The sequence below is a fragment of the Neovison vison genome, chromosome 5 (genome assembly GCF_020171115.1).
Source record: "Neovison vison isolate M4711 chromosome 5, ASM_NN_V1, whole genome shotgun sequence".
Classification (NCBI taxonomy): Eukaryota; Metazoa; Chordata; class Mammalia; order Carnivora; family Mustelidae; genus Neogale; species Neogale vison.
This window is the reverse complement of record NC_058095.1, coordinates 61,120,382-61,133,519: the sequence shown is the minus strand read 5'-3', so window position 1 is coordinate 61,133,519 and position 13,138 is coordinate 61,120,382.

Below are 13,138 nucleotides of genomic sequence, written 5' to 3'. Positions count from 1 at the left end.
TCCTGAGGCAGGACCAGCTTCTAAGCCTTTGGTGACCTTGCAAAGAGCAGTGCTAGAGAAACCTGCTTTGTGTGCTCTCGTCAGGCCCCAGAAGCATCTGTGGAGAGTCCCTGTTAAAGTTCTAAATCTCTTAAATCACTTCCCTAAAGCCATAAGATACATATATTGTCTTACTGCCCAGGGTGGCACATGGATGTTCTGAAGCCTGGAGTTTTGCTACATTCCTTCTATCTACCATCTTCCTGTCACCCGGAAGGCAGACATGTTATGGAATCTCCCCAAATTCCTGGGCTTCTGTGGTCACACCTTTTAATTATTCAGTCACCCTAAATGATCTGCTATTTCAGCCTCATCATCCAAACTTTCTTCTTGTTCTCTCACCTTCGCAACCTAGGATCAGGGTGAGAGACGCTCCTGTCCCTCCTTCAGTATAAAATCTGTCTTCTTTTCAAAGCAGAACAGAACCAGGTGTGATAGTCTCCTTGGTCCTCATGCCTGGTTCTCACAAAGACCATCAATTTGATTTTAGTCTAAACAGATCAATGTTGTTGGTTGTAGAAACACCTTACAATAAGCCCACAAAAGTTGGTGTACCCCCAAAATAAAAGCGGAAGACAATGGAATGTATCTTGGTGCCCATTACCCAAAAGCATCTTAGAACCAGCTCTCACTGGCTCACAAAAGCCAACTCTGCTCATCTTTCATCAAGACATTACCTTGGACCTTGACAAAGGCCAGGTTGGGAGTACTTAATCATGAGGATGAGCAAAATGCTACAAACCAGGGCTTCTTAATACAGAAAGCTGGCTAAACTAGCACACCACGGCACGAACATTCCTGAATCATTGGGTTGGCCTCTTAATAACTCTTGTCTTCCTGGCAACCTTCAGAGTCAGAACTCTGGGGCTCTAAAGACTCACAGACCTTCTCTTCCACAAATACTCCAAATGCACCAACTCTCCCCTGATTTTACCTTAACCTGCCCCATTTATTGCAAAGCCCAAGTACAGAAAGCCATAAAGATTAATAAAAGGAAGCAAACCTTGGTAACCATCATGTGGGTCAAGGACTAGAATGTTGCCAGTTACTCCAGAAAACCTTCCACGTGTCCCATCCCGATTTTAAGCCTATCGCTCCCCTCAAAAGCAACCACCATGCTGACTGGTGTAGGAACTCCTCCCTGCATTTCTTTCCTGTATTATCATCCATATATATCTATACATTACCCCGTCCTGGCCAAGTTCTATCAAACTGATGGGCCTGTTCAATTTCTTGTCATCTACCTCATTTTTCTTCCTCTATTTCCCCTGTAGTTGCTCTGCTGAGATACCTAAGGCTTTGACACCTGGATTTCCCCAAAGCCCTGATTTTATAGATTCTGTCCACTTAGCTTGCCCTTTGCCTTCTGTACTTCATACACTTTGGCAGCTGAAAGGAGAGGTCTGACCAGACTAAGGTTTGATACCTTTGACAAGAAGTAGGTGTTACTGTGGTTTTTTTAATTTGTTTTGTTTTGTTTTATCAGAAGACAGGTTACAACTGGCTGTTCCTTCTCTTGTGGTGTTCAGCCCTGGGATTCCCAATGCCTACATCCATTAGCTCAATGGAGATTGCAAGATAGTGGTATTCTTTTTCTCTCATTTCTGGTTTTCATTAATCAGCTGGGACAGTGGCCTCCTCTAACCTACTATTTGGTGACCCAGAGGTACAGATCAAGTAGGAAAGCTAGGGTAAATGGCTGAGTCTTTTCCTGCCTTTGCCAATTTTAGAGATGAATCGATTGCCTATTTTCTTTTTTCATTAAAAGGAAAATGTAACTGTCTTATTAGTAAGTGAGGAATGGGGAGAAATTCACAGATACTAAAATAAAATACATCTTTCTCAATCCAAAAACCAGCATCATTGCTTAATGGAAAAATACTAAAAGAGTTTCTATCTAAATCAGAGATAATTTTAAAAAGGCTCGCTAATGGTGGAAATGAACATTTATTTATCCTCATTCTGGAGGTTCAGACCAATTATCATTAAACAAGAGTGAAAAGTGAGAGGTACAAATTTTGGGAAAGAGGAGATAAAAATTGTCCCTTGTAGGTGATATGAACATACATATCCTGAAACATACTAGAGGATCAACCCAAAACACTGCAAGATGAGAAGAGAGTAAATATACAGAGTAAAAAGGTTCTTGTAACATACAAGTGGAAAAACAATTAGAATATATAATGGAATAAAATGCTCCATTTTCAAAAGCAAAAATAAGTAAATAAAGCACACAGGAATACACTTAGGAAAATGCAACCTTTCTATGAAGAAAAAATAAAAAAAAAAGATTTCACTTATTTATTTGACAGAGAGATCACAAGTAGGCAGAGAGGCAGGCAGAGAGAGGAGGAAGCAGGCTCCCTGCTGAGCTGAGAGCCTGATGAGGGGCTCGATCCCTGGACCCTGGGATCATGACTAAGCCAAAGTCAGAGGCTTAACCTACTGAGCCCTGGAAAATTTTAACACGATCCTGTGGGACACAAAAGATGTCTTGAACAAGTGAAGCCATCCCATGTTCCAGCTGGGAAGAGCAAATGTTACAATGATTCTTAATTCAACCTAATTTATCTATACTTTTACTACAGCCCCAACATGAACAGAATCTATGCAAGAACTAGATAATCTGATTCAACAGTTAATCTATGCAAAACAAAACAAGCAAGGGGAGTGAGGAAATTTCTGGAAAGGAATACTAAGGCTGCAGTTAGCAGGCAGCAGGCAGCAGGGGAGGGAGCTGTGGCCGTACTAAGTATTAAAACATAAGCTTCACTATTTAAACCAATGTTTTCAATGAGTAAAGTCTGTGAATAAACTTCACAGAAGAGGAAATACAAATGACTCTCAAAATGTGAAAACACTTTCAGCTTTATTCACTGAAGTGAAATTTAAAACATCACAGAATATTTCCATTCTATTTACATATCTTTTTTTAAAAAGATTTTATTTATTTATTTGACAGACAGAGATCACAAGTAGGCAGAGAGGCAGGTAGAAAGAGGGAAGGAAGCAGGCTCCCCACTGAGCAGAGAGCCCGATGCAGGGCTTGATCCCAGGACCCCAAGACCATGACTTAATTCAAAGCAGAGGCCTAACCCATTGAGCCACCCAGGTGTCCTCTATTTACATATATAAATGTTTTGGGTAGGACACCTAGAAGCACAGCCTGAGATGGGCAGGGTCTCATGATGGTAATTTGGGGAGGAAGTGCTCTCAGGAGAAAGAGAGTCAGGAGAGAGGATGGGTCAGAGGAAGAGTGCCAAACGAGGACATGGTCTCAGCTTCAGACTGGCTTCTGCCTAGTCCCCCACAGCACCCGGGAGCACAAGTCTCATCGCAAGGCAAGAAGGTGCTCCTTCTTGTCCCATGTTAACCAGTCAGTTACTTCTGGCTGCCTCTCCTCTCGGCCCCCCAGGGTAAGGAAGGAGGACACAGTCCCCTGGATCACGATGCTCCCTCGTGGAGGAGAAAGGGCTGGTGGGAGCCACGAGGAGTCACCCCTCCTCCCCACCCCACATGAGCTAATGACAGGGGACAACTGGCCTAGAGAAAGGGACCTGGACAGGGTACCACCTGCAGCCACTACAGCCTTTGTAGTCCAGCCTTTGCCCATCACATGGTATATAAAAGGCATTTGAGGAACAACGAAAGAATTATAAATCCCAAACGCACTTAGACGATTGACTGGCAAATGTTTGCCATCTGGAAGGCAGGCAGAGTCCAGGCTACAGAGTTCAATGGACAATTTTAGAGCCCACTCAGCCTCTGTGTCATGGGGAGGTATCTAACTGCAGCCTAAGTGTTCTCTTCTGTAAAACATACAGAATTTTTCTGAAGCCCATCTTATAGGCTAGAAGCAAGGATTAAAAGAGACCATCTATCGATATTTAAATCCATTTAACAAACCTGGCAAGCTTGTGCTAATTGTTCCTTTGCTGCTGCCTGATCCAGCAAAGTTTGAGATTTTACCAAAAAAAAAAAAAAAAAAGGCATAACTACTAAATAAAGTCCATACCTAACTTAATATTGCTCTAGCCCCAGAGCTGGTGTTTTTCACTCCAAAATGTCTTAACTTCCTGCCTTATCCCCTTGCACCTGTGAACCCAGAAACACACTCCATTCATATAAAATAAACGAAGTCTACTCATTAAGTATTGGAAAAACAGCACGTTCCAACATCACTTATGGCCTGGACTTTATTTTAAAGGGAATTTGGAGGTGCTAAAGTTCTTCCTCTTAGAAAGCTTGGAAAATATATTAATAAAATTACACACTGATAATTTCGATACCAAAGCATTGCATATACACTGCAAACATTTAGAAAACACAGATTAGCAAAATAACGAAAGCAAAAGTAATCCAAATCCCATCACATGTAAACACTCAATCTTATTGTTTGTGCCTGTCTTTCTGGACCTTAAGTGCATAAATATTTATCACTAGATTATATGACTACCAATCAAATCCACAAAGATTATGATGTTTTGTAACATTCGTTCGTTTCAGAGGATAGCAAGTCTTTCTAGGCCATTCAAAGTTATCGAATCTCCTTTAAGAGGCACAGAAAACCAAAATACTAGCTACAGATACAAATACAGATATGGTTACGGATCTGTATATGAAGAAATACATGTATAAATGTATACATACAAAATATATATATATAATCTTACGTAACACACAAATGGAGAGAAATCTGTTTATATAGACTATGTAAAACACAGGCTTTATTTTTAAATAATCAGATCCATTCATCTTTTCCTGCTTTTGTGTTTGCCACAGTGACTCAAATTCTATGTGTATTTTAAAATATGGAATGGCTGTAGCGTTTGAAGATATATTTTAAATCCATTTAACAACTGCTTTTGGCACCTGCTGGGTGAAAAGTATTATAGGTGTTACCAAGATGAATAAGAAACACATGCTGCCCGATTTTCCCGGTCAACTCTGAGAGACAGGTGTGGGCACAAATAATTACTCAAGGGATACAATGTTACAGTTACGACACCAAATGCTAAAAACACAAAGAGAAGAAAGAGATCCTAACTTCTGGAGGTAAGAGAGAAGGATCAAGAAAGCTGTCACAGAGGAAATGGCTTCACCCCCACATTTGCTGGGTGGAGAATGGGTGGAGAACTATTTGGGCTGAGGGAAAACGAAAGCAAAGAGGGCAGTGGAATCAGAATCCCGGCAAGCAGGCACCTCAGAGGCATCCTCTAGCTCATTCCAAACACGACCACAAAGCAAAGAATTCCCTGAATTGTGCCCCAAGAGGAGACCCCAGTTGGGCAACAACCTTATGCGACATCTTGGGAGATGGTACTGCCAAGGGGTGGCAAATCCCCCCCTTGGAAGCCGGCTGGGTCCTCTGACTCTATAGCTTCTCTTTGGACTGAAAAGGTTCGGAGTCAGGTCCCCTCTTGATTGCTCCTCAAGCAACTGTGCAAACCGACGTGGGGGTATGGGTGGATGACCTCCCCACCCCTCCCCCTCACAAGAAGGGCTGGATGGAAATGGGCTTGCTGGAATTCTCAGGCCGTCCCTAAGTTCGGAGGGCAGCTCAATCCCCTATTAGAGACCCAATCTGTTGTGAGGGAAATCATGTTATTATTGCCTCTTGAATGTCAGTTGGCAGGCTCCGTCTCTGCCTAATGGCTGTAATTAGACAAACAGCCTTCTGAGCACAGCCCATATGGTAGCTGCGTATGGCACTTACAGTTGTTGTAATAACACAACAGCCCGGCAAGAAGCACAGCAGAAGCGCACCTCTAACCCGCAAGTGACCTGCTCATTAGCAGCTGTGTGGGGTTAACGGAAAGAGCACCTCATCTCGGGTGGTGTGTTATTAAGGCCAACACTGACCCCGGTAAATGGGAAAATGTATGCCAGGAGGAGCTTACTCACTCCCCGGCTTGTGTTGGTCCAACAAATGAGAAAAGCACGCACTCGACAGAGCGAGCCTGCAAAATTCATAAAACACCGAGAAGTGGGAAGCTGGTGTCTCTTTCCCACTCCTCTCCCCACCCCTTCCCCTAATCACGGCTACAGAATTCATCTTTGGGCTTGGAGATTGGGGCTTCATGGGTCCTGACTCTCCACCCAGGCTCCCATGCTGTCTTCTGCCATACCATTGGGTTCTTTCACTGAGGTTTTCCCAAAAGCTTCTTTCTGTTCCCTGTGCAGAAGTTTTGTTTGGTGGGCCGGCTTCACTTGGAAGGTTGTTTGTATAATTACGCTATTACTGAGAGCCATAAGGAAAAGGAAAAGACCTCCTAACACTTCCCTTCCTCCTGTCCAACTGCTCCAAAGACCCACTCAGTATCTCCTTTGGTCTCAGTCCCTTCTAACGCAGATGCTCCTCTCACCAAACATTTGAATGTTGTGCTTAATAACTGTCATTTGCAAAGGTCATTGACAAATAAATGTATCAGGCAAAACAAACAAAGCACTCATGGGTCCTAAGGGCTCCACACAGAGCCTCTACTTCCCACACTTCTGTTTTTTTTTTTTTTTTTAAGATTTTATTTATTTATTTGAGAGAGAGAGACAGTGAGAGAGAGCACGAGCGAGGAGAAGGTCAGAGAGCGAAGCAGACTCCCCATGGAGCTGGGAGCCCGACGCGGGACTCGATCCCGGGACTCCAGGATCACGCCCTGAGCCGAAGGCAGTCGTCCAACCAACTGAGCCACCCAGGCGTCCCCACACTTCTGTTTTTAATGTTTGTCTCATATTCTTTGTTCCTCTTACTACTTTTTCCTAAAAATGTTAAACTCCTTTCTCCCTTCTCTTGTACAACTTACATCACTCCCAATGTCATAATGCCTATGGGTATCAAATTCAATGATTTTTAGCCATAAAAACAAACACCAGGGTCCTAGGATTGAGTCCTGAATGGGGCTCCTTGCTCAGCAGGGAGCCTGCTTCTCCCTCTGCTTGACACACCCCCTGCTTGTGCACTCTCTTTCCCTCTCCCTCCCTCTCTGAAAAATAAGTATAATCCTAAAAAATAAATAAATAAATGGGGAAAAAGCCCACTTATTGGGTACACAAGTAATTAATCTAGATGATATGATTATTGATATTTATTAGACTATGACCGTTTACAGTGCTGTGCTAAACATCTTACACAGATAATCTCATTCCATTCTCACCATAACTGGACTGAGCATGTTCCATTATGAGCACCTTAGGGATGAGAGAATGGGGCTCGGATTTAACAAAATAAAGTCTGAAAGCTTCCAGAAGAGGAGAAGAAATTGTATCTTCTGATTTCTCATGAATACCACTGGCCATTAGAAGACATTGCCTGCAGGGGCACCTGGGTGGCTCAGTTAGTTAAGTGTCCAACTCTTGATCTCTGAGTTGAGATCTCTGAGGTCATGAGTTGAAGCCCTGCACTGGGCCCCAGCATGGAGCTTACTTTAAGAGAAAAAAAAAGAAGAAGAAGAAGAGGAAAGAAAAAGACATTGCCTTCAAAGTTCTGAGGACACTTTTTTAAAATGGTCTTTATTTTAGAATACCTGTCATTTGACAGAACAATTGAGAAAATATTAGAGAGAGTTCCCATAAATTGAAGACCTGGCCTCCTCTGTTACTAGCATATCTTACAATCCTTTTTTTTTTTTTTTTTTTTTTTGAGAGAGAGAGAGAGAGGAGTGCGCAGGAGTAGGGGGGGGGAAGGGAGACAGAATTTTAAGCAGACTTCACACTCAGTGTGGAACCTGACAAGGAGCTCCATCTCACCACCCTGAGCTGAAATCCAGAGTCAGATGCCTGACTATGCCACCTAGGCACCCGATATCTTACAATCTTCTATCAACATGGTACATTCACTACACTGAATGAACCAGTATTGATACATACGTACTCAGATTTCCTTAGTGTCTACCTAATGAAGGTCCTTTGTCTGTTCCAGAATCCCATCCAGGTTATAACATCACATTTACTCATCACGTCTCCTTGGGCTCCTTTTCACTGCGACACGTTCTCAGACTTGCCTTGTTTTTGAGAATCTTGACAGTTTTGAGGAGTAGTGGTCAGATTTTTTGCAGTGTCCCTCTAGTGGAACCTGTTTGCTGTTTTTTTTCATGGTTAAACTAGGGTTCTGGGTTTGGGAGAGGAAGATCACAGAAGTGCCAATCTCATGGCATCAAGGGTAAATACCATCAACATGACTTATCACTGTTGATGCTGCTCTTGACCATCTAGCTCAGGTAGACGGTGGTCGTATTTTTCCAAGATAAAGTTACTCTTTTTTGTTTCCCTTTCCATACTGTGCGATGCATGGCTGACACTTAAGGACCAGATATTTATGATCCGGCTCTATAAAAACGGGGTATTTATATAAGTTATATGGAACATTTCTGTATGGAGTCTTTGTCTCTTCCTCTCCTTTAGTTAATCGTGTATTTATATCACTATAGACACATGGACATTTACTTTATACTTCGCCATATTTTAAAAGTAGGCTTCATGACCAATGTGGGCCTTGAACTCATGACCTGAAGATCAAGGGTTGCATGCTCTACCAACTGAGCCAGTCAGACACCTCAATTTCTTTTATGCTTTGGGTTGTAATCCAATATTACTTGATTTTGGGGGGGGCTCAAATTGTTCCAGCTTTAACCAAAGGAGCTCTTTCAGTTGTCTCTTGTGTAACTATGTCATAATCCCCTCAATGCATATTGGCTATATTTGTGGGTTTTGTTTCGGTTTTGGTTTTGTGTGGAGCACCTCCTAACTTTCTGTCACTACATGATGTTTCAAGTTCATCTTGCATTTTTTCTGTACCAGTCCTAGACTCGGTCATTTCTCCAAAGAGCCTTGCCTCTGTTAAGGAAATGGTATTAGGAACCAAGATCTAAGTGCTAGGTATGCTCCTACCTTCTGAGGTGTTCATCACTTCTAGGTTCTCAAAGCTGGGAAAATAAGGAAATATATACGTGTATACTAACTAGTGAATGCACACAGATTTATAAGTACTTCTATATGTAACCATCTGGGTCTCTATTAAGCTAAACATGAGCTCACACTGATATCTCTCACCATCTGTCTTTTCATCTGTCTTTCATTCTTTATTTGATAATTTTCTCTCCGTTCTCTATCTCTTTTCTAGTAACTTTCCTTAGTAAGTGGACTCCACTCCCACTCCCACATAGATTATTCTCGTTTCCTCCTCTTGCCTCTCAGTAAACAATCATGACCACAGAGAAAAACCTGGCCCCCACCATTTCCTGTTCGTTTATTTAACTGGCCAACTCCAGGATACATGTCTACAGTATCAGAATTGTTGACTCATACCCCCGTGGGAAACAACTTTATCGTCTGGAGTATGGTACTCACGTGCAGTTCCTTTTGTCTCTAGAATTTCAGATTCCAGTCATTCCCAGAGTTACTGAGATCAGGACCTTTTCCTCTAGTTGGATTGTTATAGTTTGCATGTATGAACTTCACTCTGTATTGTTATGCTCCATGATTCTGCCAAACGCATACCATCTTGTCTCCGCCATTACAGTATCATACTAAATAATTTCAACCAGCCAAAAGGAGCTCTTGTACTTCACCTATTTGATCTCCCCACCTTTCGGTCCTCTGACACAGATCAGAAATGTTAGGGGTAGACAGAACAAAGAAAGCAGATTAAGAGTCTATTCTATGCAGCTCAACATCTTACTAAGGAAAATTACTTGAAAAGAGATCAGAGAACGGAGAGAAAATTATCAAATAAAGAATGAAAGACAGATGAAAAAACACAAAATTCTTCAGAATAAAAAGACTATAATGTAATGATCAAGATAAATGACAGCAGACCACATCCAAAAGATTTTCATGACACCGGGACAGCGTGGATATCTCACAGTTTACATATAATGTTATCTTTGGGTTTAGGTTTTTTGGTAGATATTCTTGATGAAGTCAAAGAAGCTCTCTATTCCTTTTTGCCAAGAATTTGTATCCGAGTAGGCACTGGATTTTGTTAAATCCCTTTTTTGTTAAATCCTTTTTTCCCTTTTTCTAATGCTTTTGACATGATCAGATGAATTCTCTTCTTCAGCCGGTTGCCGTGGCAGATTATATTATCTTTTAATGTTGAACCAGCTCTGCATGCCTGGAGTAAAGCCCACTTGGTTGGAGGCTGTATGTCTCTCTAAACACTGCCAGTTCCAGTTTGCTAACATTTTTAGCTGAGGATCTTCCCATCTATGTTTTATTATTTGACTACAGCTATAAAAGTAAAAATTACCACAAAAGTATTGGCACCAACACAATACACATGTATTATCTTACAGTTCTGGAAAAAGTCAGAAGTGTGAAGTGAGCCGTACAGGCTAGTATCAAGCTGTCAGCAGAGCTCCAATCCTTCTGGAAACTTTGGGCGCAATCCACTTCTTTGCCTTTTTTAGCTTCCAGAGACCCACTGAATTCCTTGGCCAGTGGCCCCTCTCTTCCTGTCTTCAGGGACTATCACTCTAACCTCGTCCTGCCACATACCTCCTCTCTCTCTGAACACTACTGCCTCCCTCTTACAGGGTTGCACTCAGTGACACTGTGGTTATATTGGGACCACCCAGTTCATCCAGGGTAATCTCCTATCTCAAGGTCCTTAACTTATTAACACTTGCAAAGTACTTTTGCCAGGTGAGGTAGGATAATCACAGATTCCAGGAATTAGACTGTGGGGAGGGACATAATTCTGTCTACCACAGGTTCATGAGAGACACTGCTCTGCAGTTTTTCTTCTAATGCTTTTACATGGGTTTGGTATGAAGGTAATTCTGGCCTCAGAGCCTAAGTTAGGAATTGTTACACCTCTTCCTATTTTCTATTAGAGATTGCAGAGAACTGGCATTATTTCTTCCCTCCTTTTTCTTGCCAAAGTCCCCAGTGAAACCATCTAAGCCTAGTGTTTTCTTTTCTGTAATGTTATTAATTATTGATTTAATTTTTAAGTAGCCACAGTCCTATTTAAATTATCTACCTTTGCATGTGCTTAACTAATTGAGCCAGGGTAAGCATTTGATTCTTGATTTCAGCTCAAATCATGGTCTCAGAGTCATGGGATCAAGCCCCATGTTGGGCTCCAAATTCTGCAGGGAGCCTGCTTGAGATTCCGTCACTCTTCCTCTCCCTCTGCCCCTCCACCAACTCGTATGCTCTCGAGCACTCTTCTCTCTCTAAACTAAATAAACAAATCTAAATTATCTACCTTTCCTTGCATGAGTTTTGATAATGTATGTTTCAAGGAATTTATTTCCTCTATCTTCTCAAACCTGTGAAATAGAGTTGTTCATACTACTTTTTATTGGTTTTTAATGCCCCCATAATCAATAGCAATGGACTTTTTAAAAAAATATATTTTACTTATCTATTTGACAGAGAGAGATCACAAGTAGGCAGAGAGGCAGCCAGAAAGAGAGGGGGAAGCAGGCTCCCTGCTGATCAGAGAGCCTGATGCATGGCTTGATCCCAGGACCCTGAGATCATGACCTGAGCCCAAGGAAGAGGCTTAACCCACTGAGCCACCCAGGCGCCCCAGCAATGACCTTTCTTTCATTTCTGCTATTAGTGATATGTTTTCTATATTATTTTTTGGGTTATCCTTGGCAAGATGTTTATAATTTTATCAATTTTTCTAAAGAACTAATTTGGCTTTATTGATTTTCATTGTTTTTCTGCTTTTAAATTCATTGATTTCTGCTCTAGTGCTTATTTCCTTTTTTCTGTTTGCTTTAGTCTTATATCATTCTTCAGTCTCTAGAGTCCTAAAGTGGAAGTTTAGATTATTAATTTTAGATTCTTCTGATTTTTAATACATGTATTTAATGTTATTAAATTACCCCCCCAAAGAACTGTTTTCAGTAAGTTCCACAAATTTTGACAAGTTGTATGTTCAATTACATTTATTTCAAAATATCTTTTAATTTCTTTTGGGAGTTTTTCCTTGGCTCATTGTTATTTAGAAGTGTTCAAATATTTGAATTTAATGTTCAAATATTTGGGGATCTTTCCACTAACTTTGTTATTGATTTTTAGTTTCATTCCATTGTGATCTGAAAAAAATACATGGCATAATTTCTTTCTTTTTTTTTTTAGATTTAGATTTGGACAGAGAGAGAGACACAGCAAGAGAGGGAACACAAGCAGGGGGAGTGGGAGGGAGAAGGCGGCTCCCTGAAGAGCCAGGAGCCTGATGTGGGGCTTGATCCAGGACCATGGGATCACGAACTGAGCCGAAGGTAGACGCTTAACCAACTGAGCCACCCAGGCGCCCCACAGCATAATTTCTATTCTTTTCAAAATTTCAAACTATGTTTTGTAGTCCGGAATTTGGTCTGTTTTGATGACTGTTCCATGCAAACTTGAGAAGAATTTATATTCTGCCATTGTTGGGTTGAGTTCTCTATCAATGTCAATTACATCAAGATGATGGATGGTGCTCTTTGTTCAATTATACCCTTATTGATTTTTTTTTTTTTTTTTTAGCCAGGATCCCCAGTGCATCAATTGCTGAAAGGGGAATGCTACATCCCCAGCTATCATAGTAGAGTTACCTGTTTACTCCTTCCAGTTTCTCAGTTTCTGCTTCACAAATTCTGGTGGGTCTGTTGTTAGGTTAAGATTATTATGTCTTCTGGGAGAACTGGCTCCTTCACTGTCATGGAACCCTCTTCAGCCTGATAATTCTTCTTTTCCAGAAATCTGTCTTATCTGAAATTAATATAGTTACTCCAGTTTGGATTAGTATTACCAGGACATAGTTTTCTCCATCTCTTTACTTTTAATCTGAGTCGTTAAAGTGGGTCTCTAATAGACAACACATAGTTGGGTCCTGTTTTTATTTTTAATCTACTCTGTCAATCTCTGTCTTCTAATTACTATATTCCAATCATTCACATTTAATGTGATTACTGAAATGCTACCATGTTTGTAACTATTTTCTATTCATTGAATTGTTATTTCTTTTGTTCTTTTTTCCCCCTCTGCTTTCTTTGGTTTTAATAAATACTTCATTATAATTCCATTGTATCTCTTCCCCTACTGTATCAATATACTTCTCTTAACAAAAATTTTAGTGGTTGATCTAGAGTTTGCAATATAC